The following is a 10,613-nucleotide window of genomic DNA, read 5'->3' as shown; positions in this document are numbered from 1 at the left end:
ATCAGCCGAGCTCAAGTGAGTGGCTCCCAAATTACCCATACTTATGTATTATAAGTAGTATGCTTGATATGAGAATCGCATGCTAGATTAGGGCTAAGGATACCTTCAGGGATCATATGATAGAATTGTCGGATTAACGTGATTCCTTATAACTTAGTGGATCTTGATGCTATATATTACTTGGAATTTATATCGGCTCGGTTAATTGCTAATTGTACGCTTTCAAAGTTGTATACGATTAGGATTATATAGCCCGAGAATGATCGATTGGACCTTATTTCCTATTCCTTGTTTGTTTGTGGGCTTAAGGTAGGATATGTATGTTGTATAACATAGGATTAGTATATGGTTTTAGTGTGGCAACGTAGAGGAATCATGATTGACCTTGAGGAAGGTACAGGTAGGTGTGAAAAGGTAGTATTGGGTCCGTACTACTAGAAGCAAATGACCTGTACCTGAGACTAGAGCATACCTTGAAACTCTAAGGAGGTTTGTGAAGGGTTTTGAGCATTCTAACACTCCTAAGGTGTACATGAAACCCTAGAAACCTTGGATCTATGTTTTGCTAAGATACATGCAAATTTGATTTTCCAAGGTTCATAACCTAACTAGCATGGCATGGGGAACTTTGAAACATAAAAGCTAGTAGGAGAACATATGTTTCTTGTTGCTTGGATTCCTTGAGAACCTTGAGATCCTAGCACCTCAAGTGTGATGCCTCAAATGTTTCACACAACACCACAACTCTTGGAATAACCCTGAGAGAAGTTCACTAACACTCAAAATCGACTAGCCCTCTTGTTCTTTCTTAGTAGTCCAATTTTGGTAGACATGGGGTCCTTTTATAGTTGTGTCATAAGTAGGGTTACAACATGTAAACCCTAATTGACATGGCCTTTCATATTCCATGATCCATGGGTTTATAACCTCAATGGACTATCCATGGAGCATATTATGGGTTTTAGCCCAATTCAATAAACCATGGATCATTAGCCCACTATAAAAGAATGGATGATTTACACAATCAACCCCATATATTTAATTAGTCTCCTTTTGATCACCAAATTAATTCTTCATCAATACCAATTAAATAATACTATTAATATATTAGAACTTATAATATATTAATAAACCTTAAGTGTCATTTCTCTCATTTAGTCTATCTGTGTGGAGGACAAGCAAGTTGAGATTTCAGAGTTTTCAGATGGATTTCATTCTAAGTGGGATGTGTTTCCCATTCGATGTTTTAGACTTGGGTGAATCGGTTCGTTGGATTGAGGAGGACCACGACGCGCATGAAGTAGCAAGTAGTAGGCGACCAAGGTTGTATGTGGGGTGCAATGTCAAATTGGTTGTAGTAATCTCTTGGGGTAAAGTGAACTTTGTGATTGTGGATTTCAGTGTGAATGGATGAGTCAACTCGGTTGGATAGGACGACTGTGAAGTCGTATTGCCGGATGGGCTAGGTTAGCCTTGGAGATTCAAATCTTGGGTCAGGATTTGACCTGGTACTCGGTGTTGGGAGGAACATTGAGAGGAAGCTGGGGCTTATGATTGTAGAGATCAGAGGATAGTTCCGACCGGGCATGGTCATTCTTCTAGTGTCTGAGAGTATAGTATTGAGACTCATTTTTTAGATTGGTTCTAATATCAGTACCGATGGTTGGTCCTTTTTGAGATGTGACCCTCTGTTCCTTTTAAGTTACGATCTGGACTGACTAGTATGTCTGACATGAGTAATCAACAACCAATTATGGTCAAGGACGTGTCCCCATCAGTCGTGATGAGATAATCAGAGTTGGGAGTGTTTTATCGGTCCAAGATTCGATGAGTGATTGTTATGGAGATATTCTGCATGGACGGTATTTTGGGGAGACAGATCACTACAGATTCCGAGTTCTGGAGAGTCAGAGTTGATAATGCAATGGCAGGGGGTCCGTTCTTTTCGGGTTGGGAGTTCCTTTCAGTTTTGGATGTCTTGGGAAAGAGATCGTTGTATGATATGAGATTTTTCGGTAGTACTTCTCGGGTTATTTGTTTCGATCGGTGTTTTGATAAAGACTGATTTCGAGGGCAAAATCTAATTCAAGTGGGGGAGAATTTTAACACCCTGATTTCCTAGATGTGGTACTTGAGGATTTAGTGCAAGTTGAAGGGCCTACTCAACGAGTTGGTTGGCCCCACCTCGTCGTGTAGGAGTTGAGCAGGACGCGAGGGTTAGGAAGCTTAACCGTCAAGCTGGAGGGATAGACTCGACGAGTTGAGGTTGTGTGACGAAACCCTAATTTCTCGTATGTACAGCCTATTTAATGGACCTTAACTCCTTTACCCCGCCTCCCTTACCACCTTTCATGTCCATAATGTATCCCTAGCAAGCTAAGTGTGTGTGTCTGTGTGTGTATGAGGCCAAAAGTGTGTTTTTGGAGCATTCCTTGAAGAGGCTTAAGGAAAGACCATGGGAGGTAGCCCATGGCACTTGTATGTAAGATCGGTATTTGGCCCTCGACATTGCAAAGAAAGACCATGGGGTAGCCCATGGCACTTATGTGTTTTTGGTATGTGGTATTTTGAGGAATTCACTAAGCTTTATGATTACAGTTTATTTTTATGGTTTCAAGTACTTTCGTTTTAAAAAGGAAGAGCCCGGAGTGATGGCTCAGCATCCTACCCTCATGATTTTTGCATTTGAAATAATTGCAATCTCATGTTTTGAATATTATGACTTGATGTACGTTTTGAACAATTAATGAATGATTTGATAGAATTTTTAATGAAAATTTTCATTACCGTTCTCGGGGCGTTATATTTTGGTATCAGGGCCGTGGTTTGAGGGATTCGGGCACACTTTATGGTGCGTTAGAACTCAAAATGAGGAAATGATAATTGTTCTTAAGAAAAATGAAGTTAAACTTCTAAAAATATTTTTATTAAGAAGAAGGGGTGCGATGCGTGCAATCAGCCGAGCTCAAGTGAGTGGCTCCCAAATTACCCATACTTATGTATTATAAGTAGTATGCTTGATATGAGAATCGCATGCTAGATTAGGGCTAAGGATACCTTCAGGGATCATATGATAGAATTGTCGGATTAACGTGATTCCTTATAACTTAGTGGATCTTGATGCTATATATTACTTGGAATTTATATCGGCTCGGTTAATTGCTAAGTGTACGCTTTCAAAGTTGTATACGATTAGGATTATATAGCCCGAGAATGATCGATTGGACCTTATTTCCTATTCCTTGTTTGTTTGTGGGCTTAAGGTAGGATATGTATGTTGTATAACATAGGATTAGTATATGGTTTTAGTGTGGCAACGTAGAGGAATCATGATTGACCTTGAGGAAGGTACAGGTAGGTGTGAAAAGGTAGTATTGGGTCCGTACTACTAGAAGCAAATGACCTGTACCTGAGACTAGAGCATACCTTGAAACTCTAAGGAGGTTTGTGAAGGGTTTTGAGCATTCTAACACTCCTAAGGTGTACATGAAACCCTAGAAACCTTGGATCTATGTTTTGCTAAGATACATGCAAATTTGATTTTCCAAGGTTCATAACCTAACTAGCATGGCATGGGGAACTTTGAAACATAAAAGCTAGTAGGAGAACATATGTTTCTTGTTGCTTGGATTCCTTGAGAACCTTGAGATCCTAGCACCTCAAGTGTGATGCCTCAAATGTTTCACACAACACCACAACTCTTGGAATAACCCTGAGAGAAGTTCACTAACACTCAAAATCGACTAGCCCTCTTGTTCTTTCTTAGTAGTCCAATTTTGGTAGACATGGGGTCCTTTTATAGTTGTGTCATAAGTAGGGTTACAACATGTAAACCCTAATTGACATGGCCTTTCATATTCCATGATCCATGGGTTTATAACCTCAATGGACTATCCATGGAGCATATTATGGGTTTTAGCCCAATTCAATAAACCATGGATCATTAGCCCACTATAAAAGAATGGATGATTTACACAATCAACCCCATATATTTAATTAGTCTCCTTTTGATCACCAAATTAATTCTTCATCAATACCAATTAAATAATACTATTAATATATTAGAACTTATAATATATTAATAAACCTTAAGTGTCATTTCTCTCATTTAGTCTATCTGTGTGGAGGACAAGCAAGTTGAGATTTCAGAGTTTTCAGATGGATTTCATTCTAAGTGGGATGTGTTTCCCATTCGATGTTTTAGACTTGGGTGAATCGGTTCGTTGGATTGAAGAGGACCACGACGCGCATGAAGTAGCAAGTAGTAGGCGACCAAGGTTGTATGTGGGGTGCAATTTCAAATTGGTTGTAGTAATCTCTTGGGGGTAAAGTGAACTTTGTGATTGTGGATTTCAGTGTGAATGGATGAGTCAACTCGGTTGGATAGGACGACTGTGAAGTCGTATTGTCGGATGGGCTAGGTTAGCCTTGGATATTCAAATCTTGGGTCAGGATTTGACCTGGTACTCGGTGTTAGGAGGAATATTGAGAGGAAGCTGGGGCTTATGATTGTAGAGATCAGAGGATAGTTCCGACCGGGCATGGTCATTCTTCTAGTGTCTGAGAGTATAGTATTGAGACTCATTTTTTAGATTGGTTCTAATATCAGTACCGATGGTTGGTCCTTTTTGAGATGTGACCCTCCGTTCCTTTTAAGTTAAGATCTGCACTGACTAGTATGTCTGACATGAGTAATCAACAACCAATTATGGTCAAGGACGTGTCCCCATCAGTCGTGATGAGATAATCAGAGTTGGGAGTGTTTTATCGGTCCAAGATTCGATGAGTGATTGTTATGGAGATATTCTGCATGGACGGTATTTTGGGGAGACAGATCACTACAGATTCCGAGTTCTGGAGAGTCAGAGTTGATAATGCATTGGCAGGGGGTCCATTCTTTTCGGGTTGCGAGTTCCTTTCAGTTTTGGATGTCTTGGGAAAGAGATCGTTGTATGATATGAGATTTTTCGGTAGTACTTCTCGGGTTATTTGTTTCGATCGGTGTTTTGATAAAGACTGATTTCGAGGGCGAAATCTAATTCAAGTGGGGGAGAATTTTAACACCCTGATTTCCTGGATGTGGTACTTGAGGATTTAGTGCAAGTTGAAGGGCCTACTCAACGAGTTGGTTGGCCCCACCTCGTCGTGTAGGAGTTGAGCAGGACGCGAGGGTTAGGAAGCTTAACCGTCAAGCTGGAGGGATAGACTCGACGAGTTGAGGTTGTGTGACGAAACCCTAATTTCTCGTATGTACAGCCTATTTAATGGACCTTAACTCCTTTACCCCGCCTCCCTTACCACCTTTCATGTCCATAATGTATCCCTAGCAAGCTAAGTGTGTGTGTCTGTGTGTGTATGAGGCCAAAAGTGTGTTTTTGGAGCATTCCTTGAAGAGGCTTAAGGAAAGACCATGGGAGGTAGCCCATGGCACTTGTATGTAAGATCGGTATTTGGCCCTCGACATTGCAAAGAAAGACCATGGTGTAGCCCATGGCACTTATGTGTTTTTGGTATGTGGTATTTTGAGGAATTCACTAAGCTTTATGATTACAGTTTATTTTTATGGTTTCAAGTACTTTCGTTTTAAAAAGGAAGAGCCCGGAGTGATGGCTCAGCATCCTACCCTCATGATTTTTGCATTTGAAATAATTGCAATCTCATGTTTTGAATATTATGACTTGATGTACGTTTTGAACAATTAATGAATGATTTGAAAGAATATTTAATGAAAATTTTCATTACCGTTCTCGGGGCGTTATATTTTGGTATCAGGGCCGTGGTTTGAGGGATTCAGGCACACTTTATGGTGCGTTAGAACTCAAAATGAGGAAATGATAATTGTTCTTAAGAAAAATGAAGTTAAACTTCTAAAAATATTTTTATTAAGAAGAAGGGGTGCGATGCGTGCAATCAGCCGAGCTCAAGTGAGTGGCTCCCAAATTACCCATACTTATGTATTATAAGTAGTATGCTTGATATGAGAATCGCATGCTAGATTAGGGCTAAGGATACCTTCAGGGATCATATGATAGAATTGTCGGATTAACGTGATTCCTTATAACTTAGTGGATCTTGATGCTATATATTACTTGGAATTTATATCGGCTCGGTTAATTGCTAATTGTACGCTTTCAAAGTTGTATACGATTAGGATTATATAGCCCGAGAATGATCGATTGGACCTTATTTCCTATTCCTTGTTTGTTTGTGGGCTTAAGGTAGGATATGTATGTTGTATAACATAGGATTAGTATATGGTTTTAGTGTGGCAACGTAGAGGAATCATGATTGACCTTGAGGAAGGTACAGGTAGGTGTGAAAAGGTAGTATTGGGTCCGTACTACTAGAAGCAAATGACCTGTACCTGAGACTAGAGCATACCTTGAAACTCTAAGGAGGTTTGTGAAGGGTTTTGAGCATTCTAACACTCCTAAGGTGTACATGAAACCCTAGAAACCTTGGATCTATGTTTTGCTAAGATACATGCAAATTTGATTTTCCAAGGTTCATAACCTAACTAGCATGGCATGGGGAACTTTGAAACATAAAAGCTAGTAGGAGAACATATGTTTCTTGTTGCTTGGATTCCTTGAGAACCTTGAGATCCTAGCACCTCAAGTGTGATGCCTCAAATGTTTCACACAACACCACAACTCTTGGAATAACCCTGAGAGAAGTTCACTAACACTCAAAATCGACTAGCCCTCTTGTTCTTTCTTAGTAGTCCAATTTTGGTAGACATGGGGTCCTTTTATAGTTGTGTCATAAGTAGGGTTACAACATGTAAACCCTAATTGACATGGCCTTTCATATTCCATGATCCATGGGTTTATAACCTCAATGGACTATCCATGGAGCATATTATGGGTTTTAGCCCAATTCAATAAACCATGGATCATTAGCCCACTATAAAAGAATGGATGATTTACACAATCAACCCCATATATTTAATTAGTCTCCTTTTGATCACCAAATTAATTCTTCATCAATACCAATTAAATAATACTATTAATATATTAGAACTTATAATATATTAATAAACCTTAAGTGTCATTTCTCTCATTTAGTCTATCTGTGTGGAGGACAAGCAAGTTGAGATTTCAGAGTTTTCAGATGGATTTCATTCTAAGTGGGATGTGTTTCCCATTCGATGTTTTAGACTTGGGTGAATCGGTTCGTTGGATTGAGGAGGACCACGACGCGCATGAAGTAGCAAGTAGTAGGCGACCAAGGTTGTATGTGGGGTGCAATGTCAAATTGGTTGTAGTAATCTCTTGGGGTAAAGTGAACTTTGTGATTGTGGATTTCAGTGTGAATGGATGAGTCAACTCGGTTGGATAGGACGACTGTGAAGTCGTATTGCCGGATGGGCTAGGTTAGCCTTGGAGATTCAAATCTTGGGTCAGGATTTGACCTGGTACTCGGTGTTGGGAGGAACATTGAGAGGAAGCTGGGGCTTATGATTGTAGAGATCAGAGGATAGTTCCGACCGGGCATGGTCATTCTTCTAGTGTCTGAGAGTATAGTATTGAGACTCATTTTTTAGATTGGTTCTAATATCAGTACCGATGGTTGGTCCTTTTTGAGATGTGACCCTCCGTTCCTTTTAAGTTACGATCTGGACTGACTAGTATGTCTGACATGAGTAATCAACAACCAATTATGGTCAAGGACGTGTCCCCATCAGTCGTGATGAGATAATCAGAGTTGGGAGTGTTTTATCGGTCCAAGATTCGATGAGTGATTGTTATGGAGATATTCTGCATGGACGGTATTTTGGGGAGACAGATCACTACAGATTCCGAGTTCTGGAGAGTCAGAGTTGATAATGCAATGGCAGGGGGTCCGTTCTTTTCGGGTTGGGAGTTCCTTTCAGTTTTGGATGTCTTGGGAAAGAGATCGTTGTATGATATGAGATTTTTCGGTAGTACTTCTCGGGTTATTTGTTTCGATCGGTGTTTTGATAAAGACTGATTTCGAGGGCAAAATCTAATTCAAGTGGGGGAGAATTTTAACACCCTGATTTCCTAGATGTGGTACTTGAGGATTTAGTGCAAGTTGAAGGGCCTACTCAACGAGTTGGTTGGCCCCACCTCGTCGTGTAGGAGTTGAGCAGGACGCGAGGGTTAGGAAGCTTAACCGTCAAGCTGGAGGGATAGACTCGACGAGTTGAGGTTGTGTGACGAAACCCTAATTTCTCGTATGTACAGCCTATTTAATGGACCTTAACTCCTTTACCCCGCCTCCCTTACCACCTTTCATGTCCATAATGTATCCCTAGCAAGCTAAGTGTGTGTGTCTGTGTGTGTATGAGGCCAAAAGTGTGTTTTTGGAGCATTCCTTGAAGAGGCTTAAGGAAAGACCATGGGAGGTAGCCCATGGCACTTGTATGTAAGATCGGTATTTGGCCCTCGACATTGCAAAGAAAGACCATGGGGTAGCCCATGGCACTTATGTGTTTTTGGTATGTGGTATTTTGAGGAATTCACTAAGCTTTATGATTACAGTTTATTTTTATGGTTTCAAGTACTTTCGTTTTAAAAAGGAAGAGCCCGGAGTGATGGCTCAGCATCCTACCCTCATGATTTTTGCATTTGAAATAATTGCAATCTCATGTTTTGAATATTATGACTTGATGTACGTTTTGAACAATTAATGAATGATTTGATAGAATTTTTAATGAAAATTTTCATTACCGTTCTCGGGGCGTTATATTTTGGTATCAGGGCCGTGGTTTGAGGGATTCGGGCACACTTTATGGTGCGTTAGAACTCAAAATGAGGAAATGATAATTGTTCTTAAGAAAAATGAAGTTAAACTTCTAAAAATATTTTTATTAAGAAGAAGGGGTGCGATGCGTGCAATCAGCCGAGCTCAAGTGAGTGGCTCCCAAATTACCCATACTTATGTATTATAAGTAGTATGCTTGATATGAGAATCGCATGCTAGATTAGGGCTAAGGATACCTTCAGGGATCATATGATAGAATTGTCGGATTAACGTGATTCCTTATAACTTAGTGGATCTTGATGCTATATATTACTTGGAATTTATATCGGCTCGGTTAATTGCTAAGTGTACGCTTTCAAAGTTGTATACGATTAGGATTATATAGCCCGAGAATGATCGATTGGACCTTATTTCCTATTCCTTGTTTGTTTGTGGGCTTAAGGTAGGATATGTATGTTGTATAACATAGGATTAGTATATGGTTTTAGTGTGGCAACGTAGAGGAATCATGATTGACCTTGAGGAAGGTACAGGTAGGTGTGAAAAGGTAGTATTGGGTCCGTACTACTAGAAGCAAATGACCTGTACCTGAGACTAGAGCATACCTTGAAACTCTAAGGAGGTTTGTGAAGGGTTTTGAGCATTCTAACACTCCTAAGGTGTACATGAAACCCTAGAAACCTTGGATCTATGTTTTGCTAAGATACATGCAAATTTGATTTTCCAAGGTTCATAACCTAACTAGCATGGCATGGGGAACTTTGAAACATAAAAGCTAGTAGGAGAACATATGTTTCTTGTTGCTTGGATTCCTTGAGAACCTTGAGATCCTAGCACCTCAAGTGTGATGCCTCAAATGTTTCACACAACACCACAACTCTTGGAATAACCCTGAGAGAAGTTCACTAACACTCAAAATCGACTAGCCCTCTTGTTCTTTCTTAGTAGTCCAATTTTGGTAGACATGGGGTCCTTTTATAGTTGTGTCATAAGTAGGGTTACAACATGTAAACCCTAATTGACATGGCCTTTCATATTCCATGATCCATGGGTTTATAACCTCAATGGACTATCCATGGAGCATATTATGGGTTTTAGCCCAATTCAATAAACCATGGATCATTAGCCCACTATAAAAGAATGGATGATTTACACAATCAACCCCATATATTTAATTAGTCTCCTTTTGATCACCAAATTAATTCTTCATCAATACCAATTAAATAATACTATTAATATATTAGAACTTATAATATATTAATAAACCTTAAGTGTCATTTCTCTCATTTAGTCTATCTGTGTGGAGGACAAGCAAGTTGAGATTTCAGAGTTTTCAGATGGATTTCATTCTAAGTGGGATGTGTTTCCCATTCGATGTTTTAGACTTGGGTGAATCGGTTCGTTGGATTGAAGAGGACCACGACGCGCATGAAGTAGCAAGTAGTAGGCGACCAAGGTTGTATGTGGGGTGCAATTTCAAATTGGTTGTAGTAATCTCTTGGGGTAAAGTGAACTTTGTGATTGTGGATTTCAGTGTGAATGGATGAGTCAACTCGGTTGGATAGGACGACTGTGAAGTCGTATTGTCGGATGGGCTAGGTTAGCCTTGGATATTCAAATCTTGGGTCAGGATTTGACCTGGTACTCGGTGTTAGGAGGAATATTGAGAGGAAGCTGGGGCTTATGATTGTAGAGATCAGAGGATAGTTCCGACCGGGCATGGTCATTCTTCTAGTGTCTGAGAGTATAGTATTGAGACTCATTTTTTAGATTGGTTCTAATATCAGTACCGATGGTTGGTCCTTTTTGAGATGTGACCCTCCGTTCCTTTTAAGTTACGATCTGCACTGACTAGTATGTCTGACATGAGTAATCAACAACCA

Source organism: Lactuca serriola, chromosome 2 (genome assembly GCF_051521515.1).
Source record: "Lactuca serriola cultivar US96UC23 chromosome 2, Lser_US96UC23_V15, whole genome shotgun sequence".
Classification (NCBI taxonomy): Eukaryota; Viridiplantae; Streptophyta; class Magnoliopsida; order Asterales; family Asteraceae; genus Lactuca; species Lactuca serriola.
The sequence above is the reverse complement of the archived record's forward strand: the minus strand, read 5'-3'. Positions refer to the sequence as shown.